At 39.3% G+C, this 25,664-nt stretch overlaps 1 protein-coding gene across 1 annotated transcript in view; it reads left to right on the top strand.

Moving 5' to 3' along the window:
* The first annotated feature begins 3,346 nt into the window (after positions 1–3,346).
* The window catches only part of FAT1 (FAT atypical cadherin 1), a 430,056-nt gene continuing 407,738 nt past the window's right edge, over positions 3,347–25,664 (top strand). The window contains exon 1 of the mRNA XM_082261039.1: positions 3,347–3,838. The gene's annotated coding sequence lies outside the window, so the exon portion shown is untranslated. The remainder of the gene's footprint in view (positions 3,839–25,664) is intronic.

Here is a 25,664-nt window from a genome sequence, read left to right as displayed (position 1 = left end):
CTGCGTCCTGTTCGAGCAATTCACCCTCCAAACATTGATCACAGGGGGTCCCTGACTCAGCGCCATTCAGAGAATGCCTTGTATGGTTGTTTTTTTTTTTTTTTTTTAAAAAGAATACAAGCTGTTCTGTGACTGAATATATTCAAGTAGTAAAGCAAATCTCCTGCGCTCAAGTAGAATCTGACGGAGTAAAGAGAGGTGCACTTCAAACTCAAGTGTTAAAAAAGCTACTGGTCTTGCTGCCCCCTCAGGATCAAGGGTATCCTCAGAGCTGCAGTAATTTCTCTGGCTCTGAGGAAGGGGGTTCGCCCTTGAAACGCGTCAGCCCAGCCACAGCAGCCCCATGCGACCATCTGCATGCCTATTTGCTACATTTGGGACCTTGGCTACCTTGGAGATTGTACATGCAATGTTGATGTGTGTATTATCACACTAGTCTTGTGAGTATTCTGTACACCTTTTAATATTTTAATAAATGGTTTTAGTGGTGATGCACTAGGTCGGTGCGCCCTCTTTTCTTCTTTTTTTGTTCTGTGACTGAGCAAGGGTAAATTATGTCACCGACCGATATCTGGGAAGGCTGTTTTACAAGGTGATAGTTTACAATCACTTTAAGGTTTTCACCTTCTGCAACAGCCCCCCAGACCTCTTCTTTTCTATACATGAGACCCCCCCCCCCTGCTGTCTCTCTCCTTATTGGACAGATTGATAGCAGCGGGAGCAATTGGCTCCCACTGCTGTCAATAAAATCTGGTGACATTGGAGTGGGGGGGACGCAGCAGTGGCACTCACGAGCAAGCACACATGGGTGCCCCCAGGGGAAACAGGTTTCCCTAGGGGCACCTGATGGAGAGGAGGGGCCTGGAGTACAGGCGGGGGGGACCCCAGAAGAAGAGGAAAATTATTGCACAGAGCAGGTAAGTATAGTCGTGTTTGTTATTTTTATATTTAAAGGGTAACTCCACTTTCGTGGGGGAAAAAAGCAATTTAGCGTATACAATTGCGACACAAATCATATTGTAATTGAATGTTATTAAAAATTACCTTTCCTTTTTATTCTGCAGCTGTTGTAATTTTCTGAAAATGCAATGCAATATGGCCACCTGCCTGGAGGTGTTCTGTACACAGAACGTGTCCTGACCACACCCCAGCAACATAATTTCCTGCTTGTGTGATTGGCTCACCAATTTTCCCAGAAGTTTGCCTAAGATACTAAGTCAGATTTCTGGCATCCCCTGCAACAAAATTGTCCTTTAACCACTTGCCGACCGCCCCAAGCAGATTTACTGCGGCAGGGCGGCTTGGCTGCACATAATCTTGTAGATCTACGCGATTAAGTGCACGCGGTTTTGGCGAGACACATGCGCGGCCGGAGTCGCGCTTCCATTGTGATTAGACACAGTGGGAGTCAGACCGCGGGAGGAGCTGGCTCGATCACCGCCGGCCTCCCGCGATCTTCGGCAAAACTGACAGGAGAGCCAACTGGAATGTAAACAATGTAAGACGGCTCTCCTTTTAGAGAGGCAGGGAAAGATCATGTGATTCAGCTAAGCAGAATCACCGATCTCTCTCTGCCTTTGTTCAATCTATCCCCCCCCCCACAATTAGAAAGCACATATAGGGAACACATGTAACCCCTTGATCACTCCCCAGTATTAACCCCTTCCCTGCTGGTGTCATTTAGTAACAGTGCATATTATTTAGCACTGATCACTGTAATAATGTCACTGGTCCCCAAAAAGTGTCACTTATGGCGCTTTTCCACTGCATGGAACCGAACGGTTCGGCACGCTTTTGTGCTTTTCCACTGCTGGTACCGCTTGGTATAGTGTCGGAACGGTTCGGTACGGTACGGTACGGCGGCGCTTTTCCACTGCATGGAACCGAACGGTAAGGTACGGTACGGCTCTGAAAAAACAGTACCTACTCGATTGTGGTTCCAACAGGTACCATAACTGGTACTATATCCCACAATCCTTTGCATGCAGTCACTTCTAGCCACTGATTGGTCAGAGAGTCCCACCCACCCCGTTGTTATCCCACCCACTTAACTTTAGTACTACTTTAGTGGAAAAGCAAACCTATACCGTACCGTACCGAACCGTTCCAACACCGTACCATGCGGTACCAGCAGTGGAAAAGCAAACCGGGCCAAGCAGGGCCGAGTAGAGCCGAGCCGGTACTTGCAGTGGAAAAGTGCCATAAGTGTCAGATTTGTCCACCGCAATGTTGGAGTCCCGATAAAATTCGCTGATTGCCGCCATTACTAATAAAAAAAATAAAAAAATAAAAAGTCCATAAATCTATCCCGTAGTTTGTAAACGTTATAACTTTTGTGCAAACCAATTAGTATATGATTTTTGGGAATTTTTTTTACCAAAAATATGTAGCAGAATACAAATTAGCCTAAACTGATAAAAAAAATTAGATTTTTTTTTTTTTTGATTTTTTTTTATTGGGAATGTTTTATAGCAAAAAGTAGAAAATATTGGTGTTTTTTTAAAAATTGATGCTTTTCTTTTGTTTATAGTGCAAAAACGAAAAACCGCAGAGGTGATCAAATACCACCAAAAGAAAGCTCTATTTGTGGGGGAAAAAAAGGACATTATGTATTTGGGTACAGTGTCACACGACTGCGCAATTGTCAGTTAAAGCAACGCAGTGCCGGATTGCAAAAAATTGCCTGGTCATTAAGGGGGTAAAACCTTCAGGGGCTGAAGTGGTTAAACAAAGCTTTAGAACCACTTTAAGGATTAGCTGCAATGTTTTACATTTATATATATAATAAAAGATGGATAAACATGGGTCCCAGCAACAACCCTGAGCACATCAGCTGCTCCTGACCATCCCAGGGTAGCTGTGCCTCCTCTGTTCCATCTTGTAAAGCCTTCTATCTTCTTCCTTTTACCAATAGTGTGACCCCATCAGATGTAATAACACCCTGCAGCAATACATCCCAGCACTACAAATCTTTTTTCTTTTTCTTATCATTGCTCCTAACATTTCTCTCCTCTTTGCTAAATCAAGGTGAGCTGCTGAGTGTCCCCCCTGGGATGTGTCACGGCAAAGCTGGAGCTCAGAGATCAGCAGGGCATTGCTCCAAATCTTTTCCAACAAGTCAATAGCGACAAATAATCAGGGCTTTTTACATTTAGCTCAGGGACCCCAGTGTCTTGTCCTCTTGCACTCCCTCCTCTCTCATTTCAGGTGGCTGTCAATAGCAGACTAATGGGGAATTGTGGGGGGGGGGGTGGATAGGGAAAGAAATGAAAGCAAAGCAGGAAAATAGAAAGAAAGAAGGCTGGATAAGGAGGAAATGAGGGTGAGCAGAGGGGAGTGATGAAGAAGGAGATGAGAGGATAAAGGGGGCAAGCCTGGCAGCGCTGGAGGAGCCCCCCCACCCCTTGTCCATAGAGTGAAGGGGGTGGAGGAGAACGCGACGTCAGCGCCCCTCCAGAGCTTTGTCCCAGCGCTGGCTGCGGGAGACACACTCCGACATTCCAACTTCCATCACCGGGACCGTGCACACCTCCTCCTCCTCCTCCTCCTCCTCATCATCCTTCTCTGCCCTGGATATCTCCTTCTCATCTCCTCTACCCGGAGCTCCTCTCCCTCTCTCTCATCCCTCTCCATGGATTGACGGGCTGCTCATGCTGCCACTGGATGCTGCCATTGGATGCTGCCTGGGTGCCCCGACTCTGCCCGCTGCACTTTATCCTTGTGGCTATGCAAAAAGAGGATCTGCAACACACAAAACTTCTGACTTAGCATCAGCTGGATGGCTCACCCCTAGAACCCACCGAGATCTGGGAGATCCCTACAAGATCCAGCTGGTCTGGTAAGTTCTCCATCAGGAGCTGATGAACAAAAAAAATACATTTTATATTCTATATGTGGGCTTTGGGTAGGTAAATAAAATCAGCGGTTGGTGATTTTTAACTCCTAATAACACGGGATGTGTGCAATGAACGCTCAGCATTGGAAATATCTACATTTTATTTCATGGTCAACTTCTGCTGCAGGTAACTTGATGTATTGGGGTGCAGCGCCCTCTATGCCGCGTACGGGGTACTGCAGCCTTAGTCCAGGGGAAAAGTTACCTATTGCATTTACACAATGTTATCTTCTTAGATGTTTGTCGTGGTGATATGGAAACAATGTTGCCTATGGATAGATAATATTTTTATATTGTAGAGTGTGGTTTAAAAATGATGCGATCTGTGCTGCAACATAGAACATGGAGGATTATTCAGTAGTCATTGCCTTGCATAGGGCAGAGCAGTGGTATATATTGGGTCCTGCTAGACACATTTAATCTTTTATCAATTGATAGAGGTGAAAATAAATGAAGAATGGTTCTGTTGGGATGTTAGAAGTTACTTCACTCTCTATAGAGACATCTGCATTATTATTATTATTATTATTATTATTATTAATAATAATAATAATAATAATAATCTGATTAAATTAATGATAAATCTAATCACTAAAATAGTATTCTTATTATTTCCTATTAAAGCAAATGTAAATCCAACCATTATATTATTATTATTATTATTATTATTATTATTATTATTATTATTTTTAATATTATTATTATTATTATTATTGTTTTTTTATTAAAGTAAATTTAAATCCAATCACTATATTATTATTATTATTATTATTATTATTATTATTATATTTCCTATTAAAGCAGATTTAAATCCAATCATTATAATATAATGATACTTATTATTTCTCTTTTTTTTTATTATTTGTTTTTTATTAATTTCAATACAGAAAAAAAAAACAATACAAACATACAATTCCCCAAGGGAGCCAAAAAATACATACATTCAACAATTCCTAACCCAACCCCAAAGAAAAAAAAAATTATAATGATAAATAAAGTATACATTTTTCTCATATATAATTCATTATTATTTCTTATTAAAGTAGATTTAGATCCAATCACTATTATATAAGTATTATTATTTTTTTATTATTATTATTTCTTATTAAAGTAGATCTAAATCTAGTCACTGTAATCCTATGATTCTTCTTCTTTTTATTATTATTATTATTATTATTATTATTATTATTAATATTATTATTATAAATAATAATATTTATTAAGGTGTTTATACAGCACCAAAAATGTATTCATTGCATTATTACTATTAATATTATTATTATCATTATTAATATTATACAAGACTTACCCGGCACCAACAGTTTGCACAGCACTTTACAATAAAACAGGGGGTCTGGTATTAGTTAACATGTTGATGTTGTTTCAAAAGTTGTTTTTTAATCTTTCAAAATAAGCTGCTTTTATAAAATTAATATTTAGTGATTCTCCTCTAAGGGTCCCTGTTTTGCCACTTTCTGTAATGGGGTGACAACTGTGTCCCAGCTGTGCTCCTGCATTGTCACTTTGCTACATGCTCCCCTAATGGGGACCCCGATCACCCATGCCAACACATATTACACTCAGGCATGGTCCACCAAGAAGCCAGTCCAGAGCAATGTAGTGCTTATAGGTAGAAAGTGGCTTAAAGAGGCTGGAAGAGATCAGCAGAACTGAGATGCAAAAATTATTTTAAAAAAGGTGAAAAAACAAAACAAAAAAAACATAACTGTTTATGATAGCAATGCTTTATCAAACTAAACGTCATCCAGTTAGGGTTTAGATCTACTTTAAGTAAACTACAACAACTGTTTTCCTGTAAAATAGCAAACATGCACACTGGGTACATAAATGGGCACATTTCAGGACTCACAGAACTATATTTTCAATCTGTCTGTTGCTGGCATTGATCTGGAATGAGCAGTAACAGGTATGTTTGTATTACCCCTGAAGCATCTGAATAATTTTTCCAGCTGAGAAATATATGATCTTGTTTCATTTCTGAAAGCTTTTGAAAAAAAAAACTAAGGCATTTCATCTATTTGTGCATAATTATTTATCTGTATTAGAAAACATTTGTTTGTATTTCCATTATTAAAATGTCAGAACTGTCAAGGTTATTTGCTATACACTTGTAAAGTGACAGCTAACTTTAATAGAAATTGAGCTGATATATCACAAGTCATGGTAATGATCGTTAATAATCAGTGCAAATTACTGCACCTTTTTTTATTTGAGCTAAACCCCATATACTATTTTATACTTACTTTGCTAGGTAATGAAGCTCCATTATGCCATATTATGCCATTTATACCTTATGACATTTTGTACTGTATGTCATTTACAACCTTATGTCATTTTATACTGTATGACATTTATACCTTATGCCATTTTATACTGTATGACATTTATACCTTATGCCATTTTATACTTTCACTGCCAGGGAATGAAGTTCTAATTCATAGGGATTAGGTGAAGCAGTATAGTGTGTGCAGACATAGTTATCTTACATCATGGTGGCCATAGAGGCAGGGAATTCTTCACTTACTCTCAATGTAGCCTCTGGAAATGGAGACATGTGCATGACTTTGTTGTGCTTAGTGTTTTCTTGATAAATGTATCATGCGGTTGAAATGGCTGCCCTTGTTTCTCTAATTTCACCACAATATGGCCACAAGCAATCACTTATTAGGCTAAGCACAATAAATCACTTCATAACACTGCAAGCATTGATGCTGCTGGGGCGACATGGCCTCCGATTGCCTTGCAGCAGATTTGGAACTTATTTAGGAATCAGTGAAGCTGGAATAAAGAAACACACATTATTGTTAGAGAAAAGTATGTGCACTTGCCTAGACTTCACCCTGTTTTTTTAGTACTCCTGTCATTTGAATGATGGTGTGACCATGAGGGTGGTCTGTGCACTTCCCTATGTCATGATATCTGTGCACTTCCCTATGTCATGATATCCTATCTTCCTTCATAAGACGAATGGCCTCTTCTACACAATGTGACATGTTGCTGGTAAAGGCTAGATGTCACAGAGATGTTACCGTATTCACTATAACAAGCTGAATTTTGTCTCTGTTAATAGTTAGTAGCTTTTTTTTTTATAATACAGCTTTGATAGTCAGACATGCTGAACCATATCTGACTGTCTAGACAGGCCCCTTTTAGATTTTTCCAACCTCCCAGTTTGTTTTAGCATTGTGAAAAAATTTGAAGGTTGTCCAACTGTTTATTAACAACAGAATTCCAAATTAGTAGAGAGTTTGGTCTGAAAGACACATTGGAATTTCCCTTTCGCTCATTATGAGTCACAGGCAGGGAGGCTCCTAGTTGTATGTAAGGCACATGATTGTGCTCTCCCTTGGTTGTGCAGAGAATTTCCAGCTGTATATACAAGAGATATACAGCCAGGAAGGATGTCTACACATACATCCACGTTATTTTTTAAGAAAATGGGAACAAGTACCATTAGCAGCCTGATTCCTTGTATTATTAAAGAGATTAAACCTGTTTGCTATAAGCAACTACGCTACTTTTTCTGATGTTGGTAAATACTAGCCCCATTGTGCCGGTTCACACTGAAGCGGCACGACTTCGGGGGCGACCTGTGAAGTCGCGTGCACCGCGACTTCGGCACGACTTGCATGGACTTCATAAAATGAATGTCTATGCAAGTCGCTCCAGGTTGCCCCGAAGTAGTACAGGACCCTTTTTCTAAGTCGGAGCGACTTGTGTCGCTCCTATTAGAACGGTTCCTGTAGCAGTCAATGGACCGCGACGGTGCGTGACTTGTCAGGCTGACCAAGTCGCCTGACAAGTCGTACTAGTGTGAATGGAGACTAAGAAAGTACCCTAATAACGAGAGTCACACTCAGATGCTACAGTTTTGCAAGTGTGAGTTTGTACGCATGTTTTGTTCCATAATATATATTATATTATATATAATATATGTTTATTAAAAGTATAAACAGGTACAAATTGCTACAACATATGCACAAATATAGCTTGGACTCGATGGACCTGTGTCTTACATAGCAGATAAGGTTGTAAAAAAGACTGGTTCATCCAGTGCCAACTTATATTTGTGCATGTGTCAGTGTAAGTCTTCTAAGAATATCCATACCCAGGGGTGGGCAGGAGGGACAGCTGCCCCAGATGCAGCGGTGGATGTGGTGGGGGCGCACCCTCATCCCATACTCCAGGTTAATGGCTTCACAGTTTTACACTGTGTGTGTGCAACTTCCTCCTAGGTCAGTGATGGTGAACCTTGGCACCCCAGATGTTTTGGAACTACATTTCCCATGATGCTCAGCTACACGAGCATCATGGGAAATGTAGTTCCAAAACATCTGGGGTGCCAAGGTTTGCCATCACTGTCCTAGGTGCTAGAAAGCAAGTGATTAGCTATAACGGGCAGCTGGATAAAGAGCACAGAGCGCCCATTCCACGTAATGCAATCGCAGCAGGGGAGGAGGGCGCAGTTCTGCATGTTTGCCCTGGGCGCTGAACAAATCTGTGCCAGTACTATTTAAAGCCCTCGATAATATGCCCATGAAGAAAGGCATCTAGAAGTCTTATGAAACTGCCAATATCCCACTTTCTGTGGAAGGGAATTCCACATTTTTGCTGCTCTAACTGTAAACAACACCCTGTGCAATTTCAGAATAAACCTCCTTTACTCCAATTTCAAGTTGTGCTCACGTTCCTTTGTTAGGGACCTCAAAATAAACAGGGACCTTAAATTACCAGCTCTACAGTCACTATTGATTAATTTGAAGGTAGCAATCATGTCACCTCTTAAACAAATCTATTCTAAGGTGAATACTTGTAATTTACTCATTTATTCAACATAATTGAGGCTCTCCAGCCCCCTTATTAATTTTGTTTGCCTTTGCTGAACCCTTTCTATTTCTAGGACATCCTTCTTGGTGATTGGTAACTGGAACTATACTGCATGCCTAAAGTGTTACTAAACCCACAACAGTAAAATCAGTCTGTATATGCAGTAAAGAATGCTTGTTATACCTACTGTGGAACCCAAGGGGTTAATCCTCGGTATTGTGTAAAAAGGCTGTTTGATCCTGTCTCCTCTGATCCTCCCCTTCTTCCAGTGACTCCAGTATATTTCCTAATATTTACAGAGCCAGGGGCCAAGTTGCACATGCTCAGTTTGGTATGTATTGCTAGAGAGTTTTTTATTTTTTTCTTGGGAGAGTGCGTGTAATTAGCACAGGGCCAATCAGCACTGTCCCGACAGAGGGTCAGGAGCCCTAAAGCCTCATAGGACAATTGTGGGAGAATGAAAACTCCTCCTACAAGCTTTACCCATACAGTCATAGACGTCACAAGACTGCTATATACTGCTGATGAGAAAAGGTGTTTAGCAGTTCATAGTTACTAAAATAATAACATTTCCATGTTCTGTGTACTGTGGGAGACCAGATATAGTGAATGCATGCTCCTGGGTTTAGTAACACTTTAAGATGAGCACGAACCAGGGTTTTTTAAACGGGTAAAGCATTTATTTATCCCTTGAATAAATACACTTTTTAATGCATAATAGTATTCAGCTTTCTTCGTTAGCTTCAGCGAGACATTGCACGTTATTGCTAAATCTGTGGTCTATAAGGACCTCCAAATCTTTTTTCATCTCAGACTGTTTCAGTTTATTTCCTCTTAATGAGTATTTTGCATGCAAACAAACATTGCTTCCTAAAACAGATAATAATCAGAATAAATTTATAGTGATATTAAAGGGATTTTTTTTCAAAATAACCAACATCTTATAATTTACCTGCTACAAGTAGCCCTGGATTCCCTTGCCGGTGCTCCTGGCTCCTCCCACCTGCTGCTTGCTATGGGGGCACTCACGTGGGCTTGATTCCTGAGCTGCGCTTAGTGTGTCCAGAGACACACACACAGTGTGGCTTGGGCCCCACCCCCCACTCTCTCCTATTGGCTGTGGTTGACAACAGTAGGAAACAATGGTTGCTGCCTCCATGAACAGTGAGAAAAAAAAGAGCAGAGACCCCATGTTCTCATGCACAGCAATGGGTCGGGACTGGGCTCAGGTAAGTATAAGGAAGGGGGGGGGGGATGCACACAGAAGGTTTTTTTTACCTTAATGCATGGTATGCATTAGGGTAACAACTTTCAACCTTTATAACCACTTTAAAGGAGAAATACAGCTAATTGGATCACAACAGTACAGTTCAATCTGCACTCCTGTGACCCAATTTCAGCCAACAGTGAGCTAAAGCCCGCTGTCAGCTGACGTCACAGAACCGGTTCAGGCTCGGAAAAGATCGTGACCATATGGTTGAGATCCACCCAAGAACCTGGACCAGCACCTGGTTCAGCCTCCCAGTGAATTGCTGAGAGCCTAAGCTGGACACTCCCACCCCCCTCCACAGCCCAGCACTCCAGTGAGTCAGGGGCAGGTTTTATACTGGCACATCAAAGAGAGAAATGTATTAATTTAAATGCAATCTAATAGTAGATCTCATTGCTCCTTTTTTTTTTTTTGCTGTGAGACACAATTTGATAAATATCCTTGTTTTATAAGTAAATGCAAGCTGGGATCACAAGCATGGCTACTAGGGTACCAGGGTGTAACTGTGCCCTAGCACAGGAACTCATGGAGACCCCCCATTGCCACTGCCCATTAATAACCAGCTGAGTGCTTTTAAATATTATTCTGTGCAAGTAGAAGTATTTACACGTAGTTTTCCATTTTGTCATCTGTCATTTTAGCCCAAAGACATATAATACTGAGCATGATTATCCTGACAGATGTAATAAAAATCAATGTAAATTTGTTGTTTGACACCAAGTGGGCCAGTCTCTTTTGTAACACTGGAGTCCCCTCATTTTCAGTTATACCACTAGATCATGGGTGCTCAACCTGTGGCCCTCCAGCTAGTGCATAACTACAAGTCCCATCATGCCTCTGCCTTTGGGAGTCATGTGTGTAACTGTTAGACTTGCAATGCCTCATGGGACTTGTAGTTCCACAACAGCTGGAAGGCCATAGGTGGAGCACCCATGCACTAGATGATGAATCTGTAAATTAACCCTTATTTAGCATTTCCTTCATTCAGCAAAGTATCCAAGCAATTCAAAATACCACAAATGCTATACTAACAATGTCCACAGTTCTCAGTAGCGGTGTTCTCCATAATGGATGAGGAACCATATAAAGCCAAAAGGAGAATGTTTTGCAATGGCCATGATTCTCATGCTGGTAGCAGAACATTTACATACGCAGTCATGGTAAACACTGGCAACTCTTACTTGAAGGTAATTTGTATTAAAGGATTACTGCTTATTATGTCTGTGGCCCTCCAGCTGTTGCATTGCAAGACTGACATTTACATTGTAGTTCTGCAACAGCTGGAGGGCCACAGGTTTAGCTCCCATTATACATACTAGGATTATCAACCTTTTCAAGCACTGAAGTCGTTCCAAATTTGAGGCAACAGGTTATAAACTCACAGGTTGATTAATAATTTCCCCCCACAGGTGACAAGGCAACAAGTAAAGTATCTGTGAAGTATTGATACAATAATAAAGCTGGAGTTTTTTTTTTGGTGGGAACGGGGGGATACAGCACCATATACATTATTTATGATTAATGTTATGTATCCCATTACCTGCAGAACCTGCTAAAAATCTTCCCTGCCTTACCTTCCTCATACAGTCCTATGCGGCTGTGTTCCATCGCTGTGAAAGGTAAAAACCCAACTCTGCAAAATCTAAACATTTTCCATTGCAGTGAGGCTGTGCCTGCACTGCAAGGGTCAACTGTTCATTTAGTCTAGGGTAGAGTAAAAGCATTTTACTTACCCAATCCTCCATTCCACTAGCCCTCCCCTATGCTCCAGCACCGGCTTGCCTCTTGGCATCCTTGGGCAGAGTTGTATAAAGTACTCGAAACCCATACTTGAGTAAAAGTACAAGTGCTCGATCAAAAAGTGACTTGAGTAGAAGTGGAAGTGCTCAATCAAAAAGTGACTTGAGTAGAAGTACTAAAGTATTCAACATTTTTTGTACGTAAGTATTGCAAGTAGTTTTTTAAAAAATTTTGCTACTCAAGTACTGAAAGTAAAAGTACCGGTAGTTTTGAAAAAAACATTGCTACTCAAGTACTGAAAGTAAAAGTACAAGTACTGTGTTATGTAGTTATTAAAGAAAAAAGTGAAAAGTTTGAACATCATATTGTTTTTTATTATTTCAAATGCAGCTTTTATTTATACATACAGTAGCTTTTATTTTCGTATGCGCTGATAATACACATGTTTTGAGCTTCATGAAACCTGCCATCTACTGTTCTGGCAGTGGTAATTTTTATAATTGTAACGTGTAACTATGCAGCACAAAAAAAAAAATATTGGAGTAGAAGTATTGAAATCATTGAAAAAATGTTGTGAAGTAAAAGTGGAAGTAGGAGAAAAAAATTCTACTCTAGGAAAGTACAGATACCGCCATTCAGTACTTAAGTACAGTAGTGAAGTAGTTCTACTTAGTTACTATACATCTCTGTCCTTGGGCGATGCAGGACCCTTCATAAGCCTTGATGCCATCGGGTCCTTAGATTGGTGGAGAATGGGGGAGAAGACACTGTAGGGACCCTGGTTTAGCATTGCAGAGGAGTGGAGGATCAGGATCGTGTAAGTAAATATATTTCCCATACCCCCTAGACCTAAGGGAGCAGTTAACCCTTGGAGTATGGGTGCAGCCTCAATGCAAGGAAAAAATGTCAGGTTTCCTGAAGTTCAGCTTTAACTGCAGCCACTGCTACAGAGAACTGTTGTGTCTTTTCTTTTCTGCCCTTTCTGCCATTCACAGAACTCTTCTTATTACACTTTCACAATGCATCGCATTATATGAATGAGCGGTGGAATTCTTTCATTCAACTGCTACGCCTGTATTTACAGATCGTGATGCATTGAGGGACAATATGCTTTGAGTTATGCCAGAACTGACAAACCTTTTGATTTTTGCTAAAGAAACAGATTCTATTGAAAGCGGAACTTCACCCTCTCAATCAACTGATTATATTTGAGCCTTGTGCTGCTAGCATTAGTAAATAGATAGGAAAGTATATTGTGTTTACTTGTCTTACTTATTTTTTTTTTACATTTCTTCAGTTACTTCCTGGTTTCCAGGCCTAGACAAATGATGTCATACATCCCAGGAGCCTTCAGGAGGGGAGGAGGGGTTTTCTCAGCTGAGTACACCCTCCTGCTTGCATGCCTGAGCTAAAGACAGATGGATTCAAATAAATGCTGCATGAATCGTCTGTCCTTACACAAGAGGGTCGCAGCTAGAAAAGCTAGGCGGTCTTTTTCAAAGTGATATAAAGCATTGAGACATAGATGAATGGGCGAGTTTGCTTTGAATAATAAACATGAATTTAATAGCATTTTTGGTTTGTGGTGCTCAGATGCCATGTACTGCAGTTTCGCTTTACGAAGTACTAAGCGTTTTTTTTTTTTTTTTTGTGAGCTTAACATAATCTTTTGAAGCCATGTTCTGCAGACTTTTGGTAGGGTTCAAGCTTTCTTAAATATATATCTGTGCTGTTTTATCTAGCAATTTGTAATAGCCATGCCCAGACTCAGGTTCAGGGCAATTTGGAGCAAGGATAACAGTAACCATACAAACGTAGCAAGGAGGGTAGCCTGGTGAACATACTAATGTAAGGGTCACACAAGTAAAGAACGCTGTCTCTTGAATGAGTTGTTGAATGGTTGTGTTTGCTTAGACAGAACCTATGATGGAAAAATTGAAATTTGAAATAACCTCATTTTCTGTGTGGAAATTTTTTTTAGAATCCCAGACCGTTAGTTAAGCAGCTTTATAATGTATTAAAGAGAATAGCTGGTAAAAAGAAAATATCTATGTGCTTAAGGCATAGTAAATGTTCAGTTTGCAATTTAAATAAGCTGAAGTTATGTTCACTGGTTTTATACACTGCACTGATGATGGCTGCTGTATGCAGTTTGAGATAAATGGTTCTGTAAAGCGGTAGTAAGCCGCAATATAAACAGAAAAATCTGGTTCCTGCTTGTTAATGTCATAATGTGCTAGTATGCACCGCATACTAGCACATTGTGAAATACTTACCTTAAAACGAAGCTCTCCAGCGGCACACTGTGACAGGGCTTCCACCTTCACCCATTCTTCCTTCCGGGTTAGCGGGCTCCAGCCATTTGAATGGCCGAGCCACAATGGCCTCACTCCAGCGCATGCAAGCGGAAGTCACAGCCACAGCACAGCTCTCTCAATGGATGGCATTCCTTCCTTTCAAAACAAAGTGCGCCTGTGTCGGTGATGTCACCAGCTGCTACTATAATAAATATTATTTAAATGGTGCATGTTTAGGAGATATTTACTGTACCTACAGGTAAGCTTTATTATAGGCTTACCTGTAGGTATTAAAAGAAAAAGAAGCCTTTACTACCGCTTTAAATATTAGATCATACACTGCCTGGCCAAAAAAAAAGTCGGCATCAAAAAATAAGGTCACACACTCTAATATTTTTTTGGCTTTGATTACAGCGCAAATTCACTGTGGCATTGTTTCGATAAGCTTCTGCAATGTCACACATTGTATTTCCGTTTAGTGTTGCATTCATTTTTTACCAAGATCTTGTATTGTTGATGGGAGAGTCTGACCACTGCGCAAAGCCTTCTCCAGCACATCCCAAAGATTCTCAATGGTGTTAAGTTCTGGACTCTGTGGTGGCCAATCATGTCTCATTTTCCCTGAACCACTCTCACAATTTGAGCCCGATGAATCCTGGCATTATCATCTTGGAATATGCCCATGCAATCAGGGAAGAAAAAAATCCATTGATGGAATAACCTGGGCATTCAGTATATTCAGGCAATCAGCTGACCCCATTCTTTGGGCACATGCAGTAACTATCCAATAGGATATTTACTGCATGCTTAATTTAGTTAGTTGCTTAGTTAATTTCAGGTGGCAACTTTTTTTTTTTTTTGGGCCAGGCAGTGTATTTGCACTAAATGCCAGTGGTTCTAGATGTGCACTTGGATCTGGATTTTCATGGCTCTGCTCACTATCTTGATTGTCATGTGGCTGTACTTCCTCCATTTAGGGGTACTGGGTTGGTCTCTGTCTCCCACTGTTGCTAATTGAAGGGGTATTGTTACAGTATCAATCTTCTCTTGTCCTGAGCAAGGCTGCGAAATGCATTGAAAGAAGGCTGCTTCCCCTTCATCATAAAGACTTATGTTAATGAACTTCTGGAAGGCTTTGGATATTTATTTGAGATAATATGGTGGTAATCTAAGGGTAGAGTCATACAGGGAAGAATGTTTATTTATAATGCCTCTGTATCTGGCTGAAGAAATTAGGGACTGTTTTATTATAGGCATTTTAATACATTGCTCAAAAAAATTAAAGGAACACTTTTTATTCAGAGTATAGCATCAAGTCAGGTAAACTCCTGGGATATTGATCTGGTCAGTTAAGTAGCAGAGGGGAGTTGCTGCTTTGGTGGTAAATAAATTAACAACAGGTGCACTCGATGGGCAACAATGAGACAACCTCCAAAACAGGAATGGTTTCACAGGTTGAGGCCACTGACATTTTTTTTCCCTACTCATCTGTTCCGACTGTTTTTCATTCGTTTTGCATTTGGCTAGGGTCAGTGTCACTACTGGTAGCATGAGGCAATACCTGGACCCTATAGAGGTTGCACAGGCAGTCCAACTCCTCCAGGAGGGCACATCAATACGTGCCATTGCCAGAAGCTTTGCTGTGTCTCTCAGCACAGTCTCAAGAGCATGGAGGAGATTCCAGGAGACAGGCAGTTACTCTAGGAGAGTTGGAAAGGCTGTAGAAGATTCTTAACCCATCATCAGGACCGGTATCTGCTCCTTTGTGCAAGGAGGAACAGGATGAGCACTGCCAGAGCCCTACAAAATGACCTCCAGCAGGCTCCTGGTATGATTTTCTCTGACCAAACAATAAGAAACAGACTTCATGAGGGTGGCCCGAGGGCCCAACATCCTCTAGTGGGCCCTGTGCTCACTTCCCAGCACTGTGGAGCTTGATTGGCATTTGCCATTGAACATTAGAATTGGCAGGTCCACCACTGGCGCCCTGTGCTGTTCACAGATGAGAGCAGGTTCACCCTGAGTACGTGACAGACGTGAAAGGGTCTGGTGAAGCCATGGATAATGTTATGCTGCCTCTAACATCGATCAGCGAAACCGGTTTGGTGTTGGGTCAATGATGGTCTGGAGAGGCATATCCATGGAGGTATTCATAGACCTCTAAAGGTTAGACAATGGCACCCTGACTGCCATTAAGTATCGAGATGAAATCCTTGGACCCATTGTCACACCCTATGCTGGTGCAGAGGGTCCTGAGTTCTTCCTGGTGCACGACAATGCCTGGCCTCATGTGGCGAGAGTATGCAGCCAGTTCCTGGAGGATAGAGGAATTGATGCCATTGAATGGTCCCTACGCTCGCCTTAAATAAATCGAATACAACACCTCTGGGACATTATGTTTCAGTCCATCCGATGCCGCCAGGTTGCGCCTTAGTCTGTTTAGGAGCTTAGTGATGCCCTGGTCCAGATCTGAGAGGATATACCCCAGGACACCCTCCTTCATCTCATTAGGAGCATGCCCTGACGTTGTCAGGCATGCATACAAGCGCATGGGGGCCATACAAACTACTAAGAACCATTTTGAGTTGCTGCAAAGAAACTTCAGCTAAAAGGACTAGCCTGCTGTATCATTTTTTCACTTTGATTTTTGGGGTGCCCTCTGTAGTATGATCATTTTCATTTCCATCAAAGGATGAGGCATCCTTTCGTTCCTAACACATTACCCAGTACATATCAGTATACAGTCAGGTCCATAAATATTGGGACATCGACACAATTCTAAACTTTTTGGCTCTATACACCACCACAATGGATTTGAACTGAGACAAACAAGATGTGCTTTAACTGCAGACTTTCAGCTTTAATTTGAGGGTATTTACATCCAAATCAGGTGAAAGGTGTAGGAATTACAACAGTTTGTATATGTGCTTCCCACTTTTTAAGGGACCAAAAGTAATGGGACAACTGGCTGCTCAGCTGTTCCATGGCCAGGTGTGTGTTATTACCTCATTATCCCATTTACAAGGAGCAGATAAAGGTCCAGAGTTAATTTCAAGTGTGCTATTTGCATTTTGAATCTGTTGCTGTCAAATCTCAATATGAGATCCAAAGAGCTGTCACTATCAGTGAAGCAAGCCATCATTAGGCTGAAAAAAACAAAACAAATCCATCAGAGAGATAGCAAAAACATTAGGTGTGGCCAAATCAACTGTTTGGAACATCCTTAAAAAGAAAGAACGCATCGGTGAGCTCAGGAACACCAAAAGACCCGGAAGACCATGGAAAACAACTGCAGTGGATGACCGAAGAATTCTTTCCCTGGTGAAGAAAACACCCTTCACAACAGTTGGCCAGATCAAGAACACTCTCCAGGAGGTAGGTGTATGTGTGTCAAAGTCAACAATCAAGAAGACTTCACCAGAGTGAATACAGAGGGTTCACCACAAGATGTAAACCATTGGTGAGCCTCAAAAACAGGAAGGCCAGATTAGAGTTTGCCAAACAACATCTAAAAAAGCCTTCACAGTTCTGGAACAACATCCTATGGACAGAGACCAATATCAACTTGTACCAGAGTGAAGAGAAGAGTATGGAGAAGGAAAGGAACTGCTCATGATCCAAAGCATACCACCTCATCAGTGAAGCATGGTGGTGGTAGTGTCATGGCATGGGCATGTATGGCTGCCAATAGAACTGGTTCTCTTGTATTTATTGATGATGTAACTGCTGACAAAAGCAGCAGGATGAATTCTGAAGTGTTTCGGGCAATATTATCTGCTCATATTCAGCCAAATGCTTCAGAACTCATTGGACGGCGCTTCACAGTGCAGATGGACAATGACCCAAAGCATTCTGCGAAAGCAACCAAAGAGTTTTTTAAGTGGAATGTTATGCAATGGCCAAGTCAATCACCTGACCGAAATCCGATTGAACATGCATTTTCCTTGCTGAAGACAAAACTTAAGGGAAAATGCTCCAAGAACAAGCAGGAACTGAAGACAGTTGCAGTAGAGACCTGGCAGAGCATCACCAGGGATGAAACCCAACATCTGGTGATGTCTATGCGTTCCAGACTTCAGGCTGTAATCGACTGCAAAGGATTTGCAACCAAGTATTAAAAAGTAAAAGTTTGATTTCTGATTGTTAATCTGTCCCATTACTTTTGGTCCCTTAAAAAGTGGGAGGCACATATACAAACTGTTGTAATTCCTACACCGTTCACCTGATTTGGATGTAAATACCCTCAAATTAAAGCTGAAAGTCTGCAGTTAAAGCACATCTTGTTTGTTTCATTTCAAATCCATTGCGGTGGTGTAAAGAGCCAAAAAGATTAGAATTGTGTCAATGTCCCAATATTTATGAACCTGACTGTAGATATTCAACATAATATTTTCGCCATTGAGATCTGATGTGTTTTCAAAGTGTTCCTTTAATTTTTTTTTTTTTTATCACATTGGTGGTTTTCAATTACAATATCTTTCAGCACCATAAATGTCCTGCTAGGTGTCTGTGACTTTATTATTATTGTGAGCTGTGGGATTTGGTGCGAAGACCAGTCTACCAGCCCAGACTGTGTCATTGCATTGTCCGGAAAAGAGGAATAATCCTCTTATTGTTAAGGTATACGAAGGAATGAGACATACTGTATGAATATCTCCTGTTCTAAGAAGGATTTACTGTGCTATGCACTGATTCAGGTGGAGGACTCTTTGATTATTTTAGTCCCTTCTCGCCATAACCTGTATGGTTTTACAATATTTCCTTTGTATATGATGGGGTAATCACAGTGAACAAAGCTTTACTCTTTTCACTAAGCTAAGTAAACATTTCTTTTTTTGGAAAAGTGAAAAGTCTATTTTCCTTTACTAAATCAACCCCAATCAACAGAATATGTCAGATTTTGTAAATCTTTACATTTTTTTAGCAAATCACAAATTTTAATTTGCCTTAGTATGAGAGTCTAGCTTTGTCTGATCTGCAGTGAATAGTCATTGTAATTCCCCATAGTTTAGAAAAACCCACATGCCTATTTATGTAATACCAAAAAATTGAATTCTCAAAAAGATTGAATTTGCCAGAATTACCCGATATGCTAATCACTTCTCTTTCCTGTAATGATAACATTGTTTCCTTTGGTGTCTCTATCAAAAATTCAACATACAGAGCAAAAAAAAAAAGAATCCTGTTTTCCTATAGAACTATTGAGGTCATGTCAGTGTAATATATACAGTTTGTAAGGAGAGGTGAAAGTTCACATGAGTACATATGAGAATAGGCATCGGGCTGTCAAGTCATAAACGAACGAGAGCATATGGCTAAGATGTAATATAGTTTGAAGAGTGGATAGAAAGAAATTGGTGCAAGATGCCTACATGTAATTTTAAAGGTTACTACACTGATGTCACATAGGGAATAAATGTCACCTGTCACACCAACATGTGGAAGCGGAAAAGGAAAATTCTATTCCTATCACACAAGAACATTAGTCTATGAAGGACAACTTTTTCAAATAAAATCTGTTGTTCATTTTCAAATGTATTGACCATATTGAAGTCACTGGGACCCCTACTTAGAATAATACAATCTAGGGCTAATGGCAACATTTTAAAATAGCTTTGAGATGGCTTTGATACTGAGCCAGTGCATTTTAGCATTTACCCATCTTCTCAGATGGCTATGGATTTTTATTATTATGGAATATTTATTAAATAAACTTCTTTTTAATAAATATTAATACTAAATATAAACTTGAAACAATGTTTACAGTTTTCTTTGACAAAATATTATAAATCTGTTAAACCAGTCTTATGATTTATACCGGATAGCACAGCCCCGTCAGTGACCTATCTTGTCTCTCCTGTAGATAGGCAATATAGCTTGGTCAGTAAACCACCCTAGCTTGCTGATTGGATAATGAAAGTGCAATAGCAGATTTATGAATCATTCATTCTTTTAATTCTTTCTTTCTGTTTTCGAATTCTAACAACAAGCTTCAGATCGAAAGCTTTGGCCGATGTTAGACTGACTTTTCCTTTCCTGGGCAGTGTGCTGCTATGTGAGAAACTAATTTATACCCGCGCTTATGGAATAAAATAGCTAAATTATAAATCTCCAAGTGATCAAATGGTGTATAAATTCAGTGCAAAGAAAATAATAATATATTATAAATGGGCAGCTGCTGCGACACTAAGAAAATCTTAGGAATGATATAAAACACAAATTTAAAGCAGCGCTAGCCCTTAAAATTGTATAAAAATAAATAACACTAGATCTCTCCTAAATAAAAATGTGACACTCTCAAGTAAAAGATAGGATATTAAATTTTGTTAAACAATTTTTAAAAATTATGTATAAAATATTGTGAAATGATAATATTTTTTGGTGCTAAAATACATAGATAATTATAAAAAACTGTGAAATCGTGCTAAAGTCCATAAAAAATAAATTGGTATCCCTTAGGTGATCAAAGTAAGGTGCTCCGGTGCCGGTTATACAATAAAGTGCTCCAAGGTGAAAAGGTGCCCCTCTTGGTTCGCTACTCACCACAGCGCCAATAATTAAGAGCCTCAACAGTATTGCAAATAAGCCTTGACACCAGGATATTTTCCTCTGTACGCCTTTCACTGTAAATAAGGGTCCGCTTGCGCATCCACCATTAAAAGAAATAAAAGGCGTATATAGTGAAGTATGTACGTATGGGTTTATTTCTGCTTAGCAGCCAAGTGCATACTTACAGCAAGTACAAGATAGTTAGGCATATACAACGTAGTGCCTCGTGGTTACGCCGCTCGGCGTGCGTTCCACGGACAGGAAGCGATAAACCGGAAGTGACGTGCCGCTCCGTACGTGACAGGAAGTGCGTCAACGCGTTTCGCCGTAGGTTCCGGCGTTTTCAAAGACATCACTTCTGGTTTACATCGGCCTTTTATATGATAAGCAACCAGTCGTCATATCCGGATATCATATTATTTCAGAACTTGGTCTTGCAAAAACGTAGCAAATCATCTATACAGTATCCAGATTGGTATATTGGCACTACCAACCGGCATTATTCATTTACAACTTATATTTTATTTTGAATATTGGATAAATTGCGGTATGTGAATTCCGGATTTCACTTCCTGTTTACATCAAATCGACATATTAAAACATATATTTTATTAAGCACATTGGCTATTAAAATTGTGATATAAAACACACATTGTACGCGTAAAAATGAGCATAATAAGTAAAAATAAATAAAAAAATACCTAATGAAAAAGTATTTATTAATTTTAAAATTCAATTATTCCTAAAAAAAAATATATCTGGTGAATTTGTGGAGAAATAAATATCATTATTGTTATATATATGTTATGGATTCCATTTATTTAACATCACAATTACTTTAAATCTTAAAAAATAAAAAATAAAAATTGTTATAAAATGATTTGACATTATTATTATATTATTTATTTTTTATATATGTACAATATGTACATATATCTATATTGACAGACTTTGAATACTATTACAATAGGAGGACGTTTAAAATATAATAAAATTATGATCTGAATTTTTATTGGACCTATTATATATGTAGGGGATGAATTCATTAATATCTATATTGACAGACTTTGAGTAATTTTACAATTGGAGGATGTTTAAAATACAGTGATATTCTATATATTTAATTTTATACCTATGATCTAAATTCTTTTGTCTGATTGAACACAAATCAAAACAACCCAGATCACAACAACAAAATAACTCATATGTAGATTCTATAGGAGGTATGATGGAAATAGAATTCTTTTATTTCATGTGTATGTTATAAGGAAAGTAAGGAGGAAGAAAGAGGGCAGAGAGATGGCCTTATTGTTACCAGTTGGATAGAAAGCAATTGACATCAATATCCACGTTTAACCCCTTTGGTTTTAATGTCTCTAAACGATGGATCCATTGCGTCTCATTCTGTGATATAGCTTTTTTTAGGTTGCCACCCCTCCAATGGGGTTCAATTTTATCGATACCACAGAAAGTTAAAAAGGCAGGATTGCTCTGGTGCTCTAACTTAAAATGATGGGAAAGACTGTGGTTTTTGAACCCTTTTTTAATGTTTGAAACGTGTTCTCTGAGTCTTATTCTTAGTTCTCTTGTAGTTCTACCTACGTATTGAAGCCCACAAGGGCATGAGAGAAGGTATGTTACATGGGTAGAGGCGCACGTAATAAATTTATTAATTTTATAGGTTTTACCATTATAAAAAGATTTAAAATCACTACTTTTCCTTTTTCTGTATCTCGAGGTTCTGCAGATCATGCACCTCCCACAGCTAAAAAAGCCCACCTGATCTAAAAACGTGCAGGTCTTTATAGGTGGATTGACTACATTGTGCGCCAATTGTAGCCTCAGGGTCTTGGGTTTCATATAAATAAATTGCGGTTTTGAGGGTAGAAGGGTCTTTAAAACATTATCTTTTAATAGAACACTGGCACCTTCTATTAAAAGATAATGTTTTAAAGACCCTTTTAAATCTTAAATCTTTTTATAATGGTAAAACCTATAAAATTAATAAATTTATTACGTGCGCCTCTACCCATGTAACATACCTTCTCTCATGCCCTTGTGGGCTTCAATACGTAGGTAGAACTACAAGAGAACTAAGAATAAGACTCAGAGAACACGTTTCAAACATTAAAAAAGGGTTCAAAAACCACAGTCTTTCCCATCATTTTAACCACTTAAGCCCCGGAGGATTTGGCTGCTAAAGGACCAGGGGTTTTTTTGCGATTTTTTACTGCGTGACTTTAACGGACAATTGCGCGGTCGTGCGACGCTGTACCTAAACGAATTTGACGTCCTTTTTTTCCCACAAACAGAGCTTTCTTTTGGTGGTATTTGATCACCTGTGCGATTTTTTGATCACGCGCTATAAACAAAAAAAGAGTGTAAATTTTGCAAAAATAACAATATTTTTCACATTTTTTTATATGAAATTCCCCAAAAAAAAAAGTAAAAATCAAAATTTTTTAACATTTTTCGGCCAATTTGTTTTATGCTACCTATGTTTGGTAAAAAAAATCGCAAAAAGCGTATTTTGATTGGTTTGCGCAAAAGTTATCGCGTTTACTAACAAAGAGAAAGATTTTTGTCATTTTTGGTGTTTTTTTTTTTAACGCATAATGGCGGCGATCTGCGATTTTTTTTTCGGTACTGCGACATTGCGGCGGACAGATCAGACCCTTGACTGACATTTTTGACACTTTTGGGGTTACCAGTGACATTACTGCAGTAATCAGTGCTATACATATGCACTGTTACTGCAAAAATGACACTGGCAGGGAAGGGGTTAACTTTATTGGACAGGGAGGGGTTAAGTGTGTCCTAGGGGCGTGCTTTCTACTGTGTAGGGACATGGCTATTGGTGTAAAAGCAAAGATCAACCGTTCTACATAGTAGAACGGTCAGATCTTCACTTTTACACAGGGAGAACTGACAGGCAGCTTGTTTACACAAGCTGCTCTGTCTTTCTCCCTTCACAGGAGCGATCGTAGTGTGGCCGGCGGACATCGAGTCCGCCGGTCACACGCACTGACTTGCCTGTGAACGAGCCGCGGCGGGCGCGCGCCTCGGCGGGCGCGCGCCCGCCCGCGATAGGCTCGCAAGTCAGTGACAGGCGAGTGACGTACCGATACGTCACTCTGCCTGGCCGGGGCTGACCGCCGCAGTATATAGTCGTGCGGCGGTCGGCAACCGGTTAAGTTAGAGCACCTCAGCAATCCTGCCTTTTTAACTTTCTGTGGTATCGATAAAATTGAACCCCATTGGAGGGGTGGCAACCTAAAAAAAGCTATATCACAGAATGAGACGCAATGGATCCATCGTTTAGAGACATTAAAACCAAAGGGGTTAAACGTGGATATTGATGTCAATTGCTTTCTATCCAACTGGTAACAATAAGGCCATCTCTCTGCCCTCTTTCTTCCTCCTTACTTTCCTTATAACATACACATGAAATAAAAGAATTCTATTTCCATCATACCTCCTATAGAATCTACATATGAGTTATTTTGTTGTTGTGATCTGGGTTGTTTTGATTTGTGTTCAATCAGACAAAAGAATTTAGATCATAGGTATAAAATTAAATATATAGAATATCACTGTATTTTAAACATCCTCCAATTGTAAAATTACTCAAAGTCTGTCAATATAGATATTAATGAATTCATCCCCTACATATATAATAGGTCCAATAAAAATTCAGATCATAATTTTATTATATTTTAAACGTCCTCCTATTGTAATAGTATTCAAAGTCTGTCAATATAGATATATGTACATATTGTACATATATAAAAAATAAATAATATAATAATAATGTCAAATCATTTTATAACAATTTTTATTTTTTATTTTTTAAGATTTAAAGTAATTGTGATGTTAAATAAATGGAATCCATAACATATATATAACAATAATGATATTTATTTCTCCACAAATTCACCAGATATATTTTTTTAGGAATAATTGAATTTTAAAATTAATAAATACTTTTTCATTAGGTACTTTTTTATTTATTTTTACTTATTATGCTCATTTTTACGCGTACAATGTGTGTTTTATATCACAATTTTAATAGCCAATGTGCTTAATAAAATATATGTTTTAATATGTCGATTTGATGTAAACAGGAAGTGAAATCCGGAATTCACATACCGCAATTTATCTAAGTTGTAAATGAATAATGCCGGTTGGTAGTGCCAATATACCAATCTGGATACTGTATAGATGATTTGCTACGTTTTTGCAAGACCAAGTTCTGAAATAATATGATATCCGGATATGACGACTGGTTGCTTATCATATAAAAGGCCGATGTAAACAGGAAGTGATGTCTTTGAAAACGCCGGAACCTACGGCGAAACGCGTTGACGCACTTCCTGTCACGTACGGAGCGGCACGTCACTTCCGGTTTATCGCTTCCTGTCCGTGGAACGCACGCCGAGCGGCGTAACCACGAGGCACTACGTTGTATATGCCTAACTATCTTGTACTTGCTGTAAGTATGCACTTGGCTGCTAAGCAGAAATAAACCCATACGTACATACTTCACTATATACGCCTTTTATTTCTTTTAATGGTGGATGCGCAAGCGGACCCTTATTTACAGTGAAAGGCGTACAGAGGAAAATATCCTGGTGTCAAGGCTTATTTGCAATACTGTTGAGGCTCTTAATTATTGGCGCTGTGGTGAGTAGCGAACCAAGAGGGGCACCTTTTCACCTTGGAGCACTTTATTGTATAACCGGCACCGGAGCACCTTACTTTGATCACCTAAGGGATACCAATTTATTTTTTATGGACTTTAGCACGATTTCACAGTTTTTTATAATTATCTATGTATTTTAGCACCAAAAAATATTATCATTTCACAATATTTTATACATAATTTTTAAAAATTGTTTAACAAAATTTAATATCCTATCTTTTACTTGAGAGTGTCACATGTTTATTTAGGAGAGATCTAGTGTTATTTATTTTTATACAATTTTAAGGGCTAGCGCTGCTTTAAATTAGTGTGCTGCTATGTGTAGGATTGAAATAATCTAAGATGAAGACTAACTAGCTGGAC

This window comes from Pelophylax lessonae (genome assembly GCF_965119305.1).
Source record: "Pelophylax lessonae genome assembly, chromosome: 1".
Lineage (NCBI taxonomy): Eukaryota > Metazoa > Chordata > Amphibia > Anura > Ranidae > Pelophylax > Pelophylax lessonae.
This window is presented reverse-complemented; position numbering and strand designations above follow the sequence as displayed.